The sequence below is a fragment of the Drosophila bipectinata genome, chromosome 4, assembly GCF_030179905.1.
Source record: "Drosophila bipectinata strain 14024-0381.07 chromosome 4, DbipHiC1v2, whole genome shotgun sequence".
NCBI classification, from domain to species: Eukaryota; Metazoa; Arthropoda; class Insecta; order Diptera; family Drosophilidae; genus Drosophila; species Drosophila bipectinata.
The window spans coordinates 7,990,097-7,999,871 of record NC_091740.1 but is presented as its reverse complement, the minus strand read 5'-3'; the positions used below and the strand labels follow the sequence as shown (position 1 = coordinate 7,999,871).

Sequence of the window (9,775 nt, the reverse complement as noted above, 5' to 3'; positions counted from 1 at the left end):
ACATTTTGTCAAAGTTCTAATTTTTTTTTATTTCCCGTTCCATTTTTGTTTTAATTATTTTCTCTGAATGTCTAAATGTCACGAAGGAAAATGAAACAATGTCAACTCACTTTCACATTCACACATAAGTACATGCAAAAAAGACTTTGAATCGTCCCACAAAGTCAAACGGTCTTAGAAAGAACAGAGGAAATGGGAACAGAAAATATGACTCGTCATTTGAGCGAGAGCAAAATTTCTATACGAACAAAACAAACGGCTGCTCTCAGAATTTTTAGTTAAAGACTCATTGAACAACACTTCCGTTATTTGCGATCTATGCTACATATTAAATACAAGAAGTAAAAACATACAATATCTAATAAACTAAACTACATATACCTACAAGTATCTTGTATATATATATAATATATATATATATTGTATATAGTATATACCTTGTATATTAACAAAATTAGCATCTTAGCTTTCAAACACGCGTGATTTTAAAATAAACGACAATTAAATTACAGAATGCAACAAAAAAATGTACCGCTCTGAACGAGTTGAAGCAATTAAGCAGGTCGCAAACTGCTCTCGCTTCATCGCTTGAACTCGCAACTCGCTTCGCTTTCACTCTGACATCTTTCGTGCGATTGCATGTGAAAAAGGTTGGAGTGGTTTATCGCTCGTTCTCGCCCAATATTATCGCATCGCTTCTTTCGCGCACGTCAGCCCTACTTTAGTTTTTTTTAGTTTTTGGAATAGATGTTTAGATTCGATTTAAGCTTTAGGTTATTTACCATTCCATTCATTGTATTTGTGGTACAAAATGAATAGCTTTCAATTAAATTATAGAGTCTGATAGCCATATTATAGAGTACAATTTGTAATATCTTGTTGTTACATACATGAGCGTGACTTTCTCTAGATTGTTAAGCGTTGAGATCTTTTCTCTAATAACATGCATTTTGTTTTGTTTTTTTTTTGTTTTTTTTTTCACTATTGTATTATTCCACTTTACTTGGTGTCAAAATGTTCACAATTAGGATTTTTCGATCATTCCAAAAACTGCCAAGCATTGACTATAGTAAATTGAGACATTGTATCCCACAATGTGGCGTTTGCCGATGCACTCGCCAATGCACTATGGTCCCAGTGCGGCCAAAATTTTGATGAATAGACATTCCAAATAAATATAATTATAATTTTTTTTGAGCAACCCTTATTGCAAGCCTGTTAATTTAGCGCGGGGTCATTTAACCAGCTGATTCATTGCAATCCTGAAACTTGCAAATTGGCGGCAACTTTAAGGCAACTTTGAATTGTGTTACAATTGGCATAAATTGAGTGAAATTACCAGATTAAATATGGAAAACAAAGATCAAGGTATGAAAAATTAATAATAAAACTATTTCGTGTTCTCATTATATTTGTGTCTGTGTTGTCAAATGTTTTGTAAGTGTCTAATTAGCAGGAATGTGTAACAAAAGTAGTTGTGTTTTGTGAAGTGTTACTTTTTCAGCGCATATCGGCGCAAGCAACTAACCAGGTGAAGTTACCTTTAAATATATAGGAATTCAAATTTAATTCGTCTTCTTTGCCCGTTTTTGCCCCTTTTCGAAAAAACAATACATGTTGCAGGTGTTTATGCGTTCTCTCATGCAGCGCTTCTCGAAGTTTGGGGGGAGAGCCACCGGAAAGACGGCGCTGTTAGAGGTTTAAATTAAATATTATAACTAATAGAACCATATTTAGTAAAAGTTGTAGTTCTTTTTATGAAAAACTTAAGTTTATTTAAAAATTAAGTAAGAATGACAGTATGGCCAACTCGTGATGTAGGCGGCGGCCATAGGTGTGGTCAAATTTCCAAAACAATAAAATTCGAAAAAAATAGTTCAAGCATATATGTAAAAATTAAGCCAAGTATATCTTAAATTGGAGTTTATGCAAAAAAAAGTGGCGAAAAAATAGTTCAAGCATATATGTAAAATTTTAGCCAAGTATATCTTAAATTGGAGTTTATGCAAAAAAAAAAACGGCGTTTCCGCCCGAAGTGGACGTCGTCAAATTTAAAAAACAAAAAAATTCAAAATTCGACAAAAATAGTTTAAGCGAAAAGCGTATGTGCAAAATTTGAGGCCAGTATCTCTAAAACTGGAGTTTCTGCCAAAAAAACGGCGTTTCGGCCCATAGTGCAATGTACAACCAGAAATTGACCTCAGCGGTCAGCAAGGTGTTAAGCTAGGCCTCGCAAACGGTGAGGTTTTTGTAGGCGCAAGTCTTGGCTGCCTTGATGATGTTGCCAAGTCCCTGACGGATGGCCGGAATGTCGGCTGGCGTTGGGGGCGTAAACTCAACTTTGGGGTACTTCAGGAACACATCGAGCTGTGGCCTGGCCTGTGTAAGAAGCCTGTGTAAGAAGCCTGTTTACAAGTCCTGATCCCTTAGTAGCCAAACTCACCACTTTTCCGTATCGTTTCCAATGTGCTATGAAACAGAGATGAGATGAAAAATTGTTAAACCTGTTAAAGCCGCTCTCAAACCTAAAACGGTAAACAAGCTTACTTTTGCCAGTAAGAACCTATGAATTAAAGAAACTAAACTTTTTTTATGTTATGTTATGTATTTTTCGTTTTTATTTTGTTGAAACTTGAATTTTTAATTTTTTGTTTAAAAGAATTTTTGTTTGGTTTTCTTAATAAATAAGATTGATTAGTTTCAATATATACAGTATGACAAAAATAAATGTTTTTTTTTGTCGATTTAGTCAATGTTTTGTTTTTAAACATTAAAAATAAGAAATGCACTGAGAATCGATTTTTTCCCAGGTCTATTGATAGGCTTGCGTATCTTATATCGCCTGACCTTTTTTGTCTTTTCTGTCCGGTGCATTATCGCGGTATACTTCTCATATTTGTGCATAAGCTCCCTGTCACTTCTCACTTCATACAAATGCATCAGCCGCCAAACACCGGGAAGCTGCACTTGTCATAAGCTCCCAGCGCCGTTCTTGACGTTCTTGAAATGGCGTTTTATAATTGTTGTTTCTTAAAAAAATTGTATTATTATTTAGTTTTATCAGTTATATATTTCCTTTCCTGCTTGTCTTTCAACGAGAAAAGACGTGAGATGGCAACCTCTTCGCACCTCAATTGGTTGATCATTCGAAACAACAACGCCTTCTTGTTGAACAAGCGCGATGTGAAGAAACCCTTCATCACAGAGTCAAACAACTTGGACAGCATGCCCAGTATGCCCAGCGTCCTGCCAAGAACACTGTGCGCGTTGAGTTCAAGGCCGGTCCCTGTCGCTCCCTGAAAAAGCTGAAGAACCTGCTGATCGGCTCCAAATACCGCAAGGACCTGACACAGGCTGCTCTTCGCCGCGCCTCCGCTGTTCTGCGCTCCCAGAAGCCCACCCCGTCAAGGGAAAGAAGGTCGAGCAGGCCAAGAGTAAGAAGCCCGAATAAAATTTACCAACTGGGATTAAGCGGAGCTGTTTTCTACTCGAGAATAAAGAAAAAAATGTTAAAACACACTAGAAATAGGAGGCAGAAAATAATGGAAATATACAGTACCACTTCAACCTCTTAAGAGACAATTCGTATTACAAAGTAAACACCTGCGTGAACAAACCCCATAAAGCTTATCAGCAAAAATTGAACAAACAAATATTGACCACAAAGAAAAATTTTAAAACCCAACAACAAAAAACACGCGTATATTCCTCAACCCGGGTCCAAGGCCCCTGCAACTAACGATAAACCCAAAAAACCCCAGTATCTCTAAAACTGGAGTTTCTGCCAAAAAAAACGGCGTTTCGGCCCATAGTGCAATGTACAACCAGAAATTGACCTCAGCGGTCAGCCAGGTGTTAAGCTAGGCCTCGCAAACGGTTAGGTTCTTGTAGGCGCAAGTCTTGGTGATGCCTTGATGATGTTGGCAAGTCCCTGACGGATGGCCGGAATGTCGGCTGGCGTTGGGGGCGTAAACTCAACTTTGGGGTACTTCAGGAATACATCGAGCTGTGGCCTGGCCTGTGTAAGAAGCCTGTTTACAAGTCCTGATCCCTTAGTAGCCAAACTCACCATTTTTCCGTATCGTTTCCAATGTGCTATGAAACAGAGATGAGATGAAAAATTGTTAAACCTGTTAAAGCCGCTCTCAAACCTAAAACGGTAAACAAGCTTACTTTTGCCAGTAAGAACCTATGAATTAAAGAAACTAAACTTTTTTTATATTATGTTATGTATTTTTCGTTTTTATTTTGTTGAAACTTGAATTTTTAATTTTTTGTTTAAAAGAATTTTTGTTTGGTTTTCTTAATAAATAAGATTGATTAGTTTCAATATATACAGTATGACAAAAATAAATGTTTTTTTTTGTCGATTTAGTCAATGTTTTGTTTTTAAACATTAAAAATAAGAAATGCACTGAGAATCGATTTTTTCCCAGGTCTATTGATAGGCTTGCGTATCTTATATCGCCTGACCTTTTTTGTCTTTTCTGTCCGGTGCATTATCGCGGTATACTTCTCATATTTGTGCATAAGCTCCCTGTCACTTCTCACTTCATACAAATGCATCAGCCGCCAAACACCGGGAAGCTGCACTTGTCATAAGCTCCCAGCGCCGTTCTTGACGTTCTTGAAATGGCGTTTTATAATTGTTGTTTCTTAAAAAAATTGTATTATTATTTAGTTTTATCAGTTATATATTTCCTTTCCTGCTTGTCTTTCAACGAGAAAAGACGTGAGATGGCAACCTCTTCGCACCTCAATTGGTTGATCATTCGAAACAACAACGCCTTCTTGTTGAACAAGCGCGATGTGAAGAAACCCTTCATCACAGAGTCAAACAACTTGGACAGCATGCCCAGTATTCCCAGCGTCCTGCCAAGAACACTGTGCGCGTTGAGTTCAAGGCCGGTCCCCTGTCACTCCCTGAAAAAGCTGAAGAACCTGCTGATCGGCTCCAAATACCGCAAGGACCTGACACAGGCTGCTCTTCGCCGCGCCTCCGCTGTTCTGCGCTCCCAGAAGCCCACCCCGTCAAGGGAAAGAAGGTCGAGCAGGCCAAGAGTAAGAAGCCCGAATAAAATTTACCAACTGGGATTAAGCGGAGCTGTTTTCTACTCGAGAATAAAGAAAAAAATGTTAAAACACACTAGAAATAGGAGGCAGAAAATAATGGAAATATACAGTACCACTTCAACCTCTTAAGAGACAATTCGTATTACAAAGTAAACACCTGCGTGAACAAACCCCATAAAGCTTATCAGCAAAAATTGAACAAACAAATATTGACCACAAAGAAAAATTTTAAAACCCAACAACAAAAAACACGCGTATATTCCTCAACCCGGGTCCAAGGCCCCTGCAACTAACGATACACCCCAAAAACCCCAGTATCTCTAAAACTGGAGTTTCTGCCAAAAAAAAACGGCGTTTCGGCCCATAGTGCAATGTACAACCAGAAATTGACCTCAGCGGTCAGCAAGGTGTTAAGCTAGGCCTCGCAAACGGTTAGGTTCTTGTAGGCGCAAGTCTTGGTGATGCCTTGATGATGTAGCCAAGTCCCTGACGGATGGCCGGAATGTCGGCTGGCGTTGGGGGCGTAAACTCAACTTTGGGGTACCTCAGGAATACATCGAGCTGTGGCCTGGCCTGTGTAAAAAGCCTGTTTACAAGTCCTGATCCCTTAGTAGCCAAACTCACCATTTTTCCGTATCGTTTCCAATGTGCTATGAAACAGAGATGAGATGAAAAATTGTTAAACCTGTTAAAGCCGCTCTCAAACCTAAAACGGTAAACAAGCTTACTTTTGCCAGTAAGAACCTATGAATTAAAGAAACTAAACTTTTTTTATATTATGTTATGTATTTTTCGTTTTTATTTTGTTGAAACTTGAATTTTTAATTTTTTGTTTAAAAGAATTTTTGTTTGGTTTTCTTAATAAATAAGATTGATTAGTTTCAATATATACAGTATGACAAAAATAAATGTTTTTTTTTGTCGATTTAGTCAATGTTTTGTTTTTAAACATTAAAAATAAGAAATGCACTGAGAATCGATTTTTTCCCAGGTCTATTGATAGGCTTGCGTATCTTATATCGCCTGACCTTTTTTGTCTTTTCTGTCCGGTGCATTATCGCGGTATACTTCTCATATTTGTGCATAAGCTCCCTGTCACTTCTCACTTCATACAAATGCATCAGCCGCCAAACACCGGGAAGCTGCACTTGTCATAAGCTCCCAGCGCCGTTCTTGACGTTCTTGTAATGGCGTTTTATAATTGTTGTTTCTTAAAAAAATTGTATTATTATTTAGTTTTATCAGTTATATATTTCCTTTCCTGCTTGTCTTTCAACGAGAAAAGACGTGAGATGGCAACCTCTTCGCACCTCAATTGGTTGATCATTCGAAACAACAACGCCTTCTTGTTGAACAAGCGCGATGTGAAGAAACCCTTCATCACAGAGTCAAACAACTTGGACAGCATGCCCAGTATGCCCAGCGTCCTGCCAAGAACACTGTGCGCGTTGAGTTCAAGGCCGGTCCCTGTCGCTCCCTGAAAAAGCTGAAGAACCTGCTGATCGGCTCCAAATACCGCAAGGACCTGACACAGGTTGCTCTTCGCCGCGCCTCCGCTGTTCTGCGCTCCCAGAAGCCCACCCCGTCAAGGGAAAGAAGGTCGAGCAGGCCAAGAGTAAGAAGCCCGAATAAAATTTACCAACTGGGATTAAGCGGAGCTGTTTTCTACTCGAGAATAAAGAAAAAAATGTTAAAACACACTAGAAATAGGAGGCAGAAAATAATGGAAATATACAGTACCACTTCAACCTCTTATGAGACAATTCGTATTACAAAGTAAACACCTGCGTGGACAAACCCCATAAAGCTTATCAGCAAAAATTGAACAAACAAATATTGACCACAAAGAAAAATTTTAAAACCCAACAACAAAAAACACGCGTATATTCCTCAACCCGGGTCCAAGGCCCCTGCAACTAACGATACACCCTAAAAACATACCAACATAAAGATCCGAAATTTATAGTAGTAAAAAGAAAGGACAATGAATCATTTAGGACATTTTCCCCCTTCATAATCCAAAAATCCATAGACTATGCCTGCGAAGAAGAAGTTGATTCCGTAAAAAAAACACGTGACGGAACTCTTTTAATAAAAAAAAAAGCCACAAAACTGCACAAACTAAACAAAATCGCAGACATGGAAATACTGGTTACGGAAGAAAGGAGTGATCTACAGCAACGACCTCAGATATATTAATGTAGATAACATCCTTCAAGAGCTTAAACCCCAAAAATAAACCTCCAGGAATGTGTAACAAAAGTAGTTGTGTTTTGTGAAGTGTTACTGTTTCAGCGCATATCGGAGCAAGCAACTAAACAGGTGAAGTTACCTTTAAATATATAGGAATTCAAATTTAATTCGTCTTCTTTGCCCGTTTTTGCCCCTTTTCGAAAAAACAATACATGTTGCAGGTGTTTATGCGTTCTCTCATGCAGCGCTTCTCGAAGTTTGGGGGGAGAGCCACCGGAAAGACGGCGCTGTTAGAGGCTTAAATTAAATATTATAACTAATAGAACCATATTTAGTAAAAGTTGTAGTTCTTTTTATGAAAAACTTAAGTTTATTTAAAAATTAAGTAAGAATGACAGTATGGCCAACTCTTGATGTAGGCGGCGGCCATAGGTGTGGTCAAATTTCCAAAACAATAAAATTCGAAAAAAATAGTTCAAGCATATATGTAAAAATTTAGCCAAGTATATCTTAAATTGGAGTTTATGCAAAAAAAAGCTGAAAAATTTCCAAAACAATAAAATTGGAAAAAAATAGTTTAAGCATATATGTAAAATTTTAGCCAAGTATATCTTAAATTGAAGTTTTTGCAAAAAAAAAAACGGCGTTTCCGCCCGAAGTGGACGTCGTCAAATTTAAAAAACAAAAAAATTCAAAATTCGACAAAAATAGTTTAAGCGAAAAGCGTATGTGAAAAATTTGAGGCCAGTATCTCTAAAACTGGAGTTTCTGCCAAAAAAACGGCGTTTCGGCCCATAGTGCAATGTACAACCAGAAATTGACCTCAGCGGTCAGCAAGGTGTTAAGCTAGGCCTCGCAAACGGTGAGGTTCTTGTAGGCGCAAGTCTTGGCTGCCTTGATGATGTTGCCAAGTCCCTGACGGACGGCCGGAATGTCGGCTGGCGTTGGGGGCGTAAACTCAACTTTGGGGTACTTCAGGAACACATCGAGCTGTGGCCTGGCCTGTGTAAGATGCCTGTTTACAAGTCCTGATCCCTTAGTAGCCAAACTCACCATTTTTCCGTATCGTTTCCAATGTGCTATGAAACAGATATGAGATGAAAAATTGTTAAACCTGTTAAAGCCGCTCTCAAACCTAAAACGGTAAACAAGCTTACTTTTGCCAGTAAGAACCTATGAATTAAAGAAACTAAACTTTTTTTATATTATGTTATGTAATTTTCGTTTTTATTTTGTTGAAACTTGAATTTTTAATTTTTTGTTTAAAAGAATTTTTGTTTGGTTTTCTTAATAAATAAGATTGATTAGTTTCAATATATACAGTATGACAAAAATAAATGTTTTTTTTTGTCGATTTAGTCAATTTTTTGTTTTTAAACATTAAAAATAAGAAATGCACTGAGAATCGATTTTTTCCCAGGTCTATTGATAGGCTTGCGTATCTTATATCGCCTGACCTTTTTTGTCTTTTCTGTCCGGTGCGTTATCGCGGTATACTTCTCATATTTGTGCATAAGCTCCCTGTCACTTCTCACTTCATACAAATGCATCAGCCGCCAAACACCGGGAAGCTGCACTTGTCATAAGCTCCCAGCGCCGTTCTTGACGTTCTTGAAATGGCGTTTTATAATTGTTGTTTCTTAAAAAAATTGTATTATTATTTAGTTTTATCAGTTATATATTTCCTTTCCTGCTTGTCTTTCAACGAGAAAAGACGTGAGATGGCAACCTCTTCGCACCTCAATTGGTTGATCATTCGAAACAACAACGCCTTCTTGTTGAACAAGCGCGATGTGAAGAAACCCTTCATCACAGAGTCAAACAACTTGGACAGCATGCCCAGTATGCCCAGCGTCCTGCCAAGAACACCGTGCGCGTTGAGTTCAAGGCCGGTCCCCGTCGCTCCCTGAAAAAGCTGAAGAACCTGCTGATCGGCTCCAAATACCGCAAGGACCTGACACAGGTTGCTCTTCGCCGCGCCTCCGCTGTTCTGCGCTCCCAGAAGCCCACCCCGTCAAGGGAAAGAAGGTCGAGCAGGCCAAGAGTAAGAAGCCCGAATAAAATTTACCAACTGGGATTAAGCGGAGCTGTTTTCTACTCGAGAATAAAGAAAAAAATGTTAAAACACACTAGAAATAGGAGGCAGAAAATAATGGAAATATACAGTACCACTTCAACCTCTTAAGAGACAATTCGTATTACAAAGTAAACACCTGCGTGAACAAACCCCATAAAGCTTATCAGCAAAAATTAAACAAACAAATATTGACCACAAAGAAAAATTTTAAAACCCAACAACAAAAAACACGCGTATATTCCTCAACCCGGGTCCAAGGCCCCTGCAACTAACGATACACCCCAAAAACATACCAACATAAAGATCCGAAATTTATAGTAGTAAAAAGAAAGGACAATGAATCATTTAGGACATTTTCCCCCTTCATAATCCAAAAATCCATAGACTATGCCTGCGAAGAAGAAGTTGATTCCGTAAAAAAAACACGAGACG

The 9,775-nt window shown here is 38.3% G+C and overlaps 7 pseudogenes; 4 read left to right on the top strand and 3 right to left on the bottom strand.

Annotated features, from left to right (window-relative positions):
- Positions 1-1,024: 1,024 nt before the first annotated feature.
- LOC108134000 (ATP synthase subunit g, mitochondrial-like) lies at positions 1,025-2,874 on the bottom strand (annotated as a pseudogene).
- Positions 2,875-3,078: 204 nt separating this feature from the next.
- Positions 3,079-3,509, top strand: LOC122322155 (large ribosomal subunit protein eL28-like; annotated as a pseudogene).
- LOC122322137 (ATP synthase subunit g, mitochondrial pseudogene) lies at positions 3,455-4,105 on the bottom strand (annotated as a pseudogene).
- Positions 4,106-4,704: 599 nt separating this feature from the next.
- Positions 4,705-5,136, top strand: LOC122322157 (large ribosomal subunit protein eL28-like; annotated as a pseudogene).
- Positions 5,137-6,332: 1,196 nt separating this feature from the next.
- On the top strand, positions 6,333-6,763 carry LOC122322158 (large ribosomal subunit protein eL28-like; annotated as a pseudogene).
- A 1,256-nt stretch (positions 6,764-8,019) lies between these two features.
- On the bottom strand, positions 8,020-8,348 carry LOC108119243 (ATP synthase subunit g, mitochondrial pseudogene; annotated as a pseudogene).
- Positions 8,349-8,954: 606 nt separating this feature from the next.
- On the top strand, positions 8,955-9,385 carry LOC122322154 (large ribosomal subunit protein eL28-like; annotated as a pseudogene).
- The last annotated feature ends 390 nt before the right edge of the window (positions 9,386-9,775 follow it).